This window comes from Pteropus vampyrus, unplaced genomic scaffold, assembly GCF_000151845.1.
Source record: "Pteropus vampyrus isolate Shadow unplaced genomic scaffold, Pvam_2.0 Scaffold37, whole genome shotgun sequence".
NCBI lineage: Eukaryota > Metazoa > Chordata > Mammalia > Chiroptera > Pteropodidae > Pteropus > Pteropus vampyrus.
Genome location: NW_011888818.1, coordinates 8,800,837 through 8,803,423, shown reverse-complemented (window position 1 = coordinate 8,803,423; position 2,587 = coordinate 8,800,837). Strand labels below are relative to the sequence as shown.

The following is a 2,587-nucleotide window of genomic DNA, read 5'->3' as shown; positions in this document are numbered from 1 at the left end:
AATTATTTTTTAACTTAAATTTTTGTCATCACTTTGTATAGAGTTATAATTGATTTTATGTATTAATTTCTGCACCTTTGCTAAATTCACTTATTAATTCTAGCATATTTTTAGTAGATTCCAACAGATATTCTATATAATGTTCATTTTGTCTGTGAATAAAACCAGATTTTCTTCTTACTTTCCAAATGAATATTTTTATTGTGTTCGTTTGTTTTTTTAAAGCACTGATAAGATCAGCCAGTACCTTGTTGAATAGAAATGGTAAGAGCAGACATACTTGGCTCATTTCTGATTGGGAGAAAGCATTCAGTGTTTCACCATTAAGTATGAATGCTCTGCTTAGTAACAATATAATTGATCCAATCATTGAACTAGATTATAAACAGTATGAAATATTGCTTGTAAATCTACTAAGTTTATTTCACGAGTCTAGCAGTCTTCACTTCCAAAACAGTCACTAGAAGTCACCTGTTGATTATTATTTATTCAACATGTTTAGGTACAAAAAATGCTACATTTTTTAAAATAAGTTTTTAAATTTTCAATTACAATTGGCATATGATATTATATTTGTTTCAGGTGTACAACATAGTGATTAGACATTTACGTAACTTATGAAGTGATCACGCTGATAAATCTAGTACCTATCTGACACCATATGTAGTTATTACAATATTATGGACTATAGTCCCTATGCGTACTTTACATCCCTATGACTATTTCGTAATTCGTACTCCTTAATCCCTTCCCTTTGTCACCCACCCTCTGAACCCCTCTCCCATTTGGCAACCATCAAAATGTTCTCTGTATCTATGTGCTTTTGTTTCTGTTTAGTTTATTTTGTTCTTTAGATTCCACATGTAAGTGAAGACATATGGCATTTGTCTTTCTCTGTCTGACTTACTATACTCAGTATAATACCTTCCAGGTCCATCCATATTGTTGCAGATAGCAAGATTTCATTCTTTTTCTTATGGCTGAGTGATAGTCCATTGTATATATATATACCACCTCTTCTTTATCCATTTATCTATTGATGGACACTCAGGTTGCCTTCATACCTTAAACTATTGTAAATAATGCTGCAATAAATATATGGATTCACATGTCCCTTAGAAGTAGTGCTTTGGGTTACTTCGGATGAATATCCAAAAGTGGAATGAGTGGGTCCTTATTTGTCTCTTGTTTTAAAATCTATTTTGTCTGGTATAAGTATTGCTACACCATTTTTCCATTTTCATTTTAATAAAATATCTTTTTCTATTCCTTTACTTTCAGTCTGTGTGTGTCTTTTGATCTAAAGTAAGTCTCTTGGAGGCAGCATATGTAAAGGTCTTGTTTTCTTATTTGTTTGTCTACCCTATATTTTGATTGGAGAATTAAATCCATTTACATTGAAAGCAATTGTTGATAGATATTTAATTATTGCCATTTTATTAATCATATTTTTGATCCTTTTCTTTTTCTTTTTCTTCTTCTTAAAGAAGTCTCTCCAACATATCTTGTAATGTTAGCTTTTTCTTGTCTGAGAAGCTCTTTATCTGTTTTTTTATTCTAAATGATAGCTCTGCTGAGTATTCTTTGTTGTAGGTCTATGCTTTTTATAACTTTGAATAGTTTGTGCCAATCCTTCTTGCCTGCAAAGTTTCTGCTGAGAAATCAGCTGACAGTCTTATGGGAGCTTCCATGTAGGTAACTGCTTTTCTCTTGCTGCTTTTACGATTCTCTCTTTGTCTTTAACCTTTGGCATTTTAATTATGATGTGTCTTGGTGTGGGTCTCTTTAGGTTCATCTTGTTTGGGACTCTCTGCACTCCTTGAGTTTGTATGTCTATTTCTTTTACTAGGTGAGGGAAATTTTCTATCATTATTTCTTCAAATAGGTTTCAATTCCTTGCTCTCTCTCTTCTTCTTCTGGTACCCCTATGATGCTAATGTTGGAGTGCTTGATGTTGTCCCAGAGGCCCCTTAAATTCTCCTAATTTTTTTGGATTCTTTTTTTCTTTCTCTCTCTCTCTCTCTCTCTTTTTTTTCTTAATGCCTACAGCACCTGGTATTCCTAGGTGGTCTCCCATTCAAGTACTAACCAGGCCCAATCCTGCTTAACTTCCGAGATCAGACGAGATTGGGCACGTTCAGGGTGGCATGGCCATAGGTGGATTCTTTTTTTCTTGTCACTGTTCTGATTGGGCATTTTCTGCTACCTTATCTTCTAAATTGCTGAGTCAGTTCTCTACTTCATCTAATCTACTGTTGATTCCCTGTAATTTTAGTTATTGTATTCTTCATTTCTGACTGGTTCTTTTTTATGTTTTCATCTCCATTTTTATGTCTTCTATTTCTTTCTTAAAGTTGTCACTGAGTTCATCTACTCTTCCCCTAAGTTCAGTGAGCATCCTTATAATCAGTGTTCTGAACTCTACATTTGGTAAATTGCTTGTCTCCATTTTGCTTTTTCTGGAGCTTTGTTGTTCTTTTATCTGGGACATGTTTATTTGTCTCCCTATTTTGGCTGCCTTCCTGCATTTGTTTCTATGTATTAAGTAGGGCTATTATGTTTCCTGGTCTTACTAAAGTGGCCTTAT

At 33.6% G+C, this 2,587-nt stretch overlaps 1 pseudogene; it reads right to left on the bottom strand.

Annotated features, from left to right (window-relative positions):
• Positions 1-2,040: 2,040 nt before the first annotated feature.
• On the bottom strand, positions 2,041-2,159 carry LOC111738360 (annotated as a pseudogene).
• Positions 2,160-2,587: the final 428 nt, after the last annotated feature.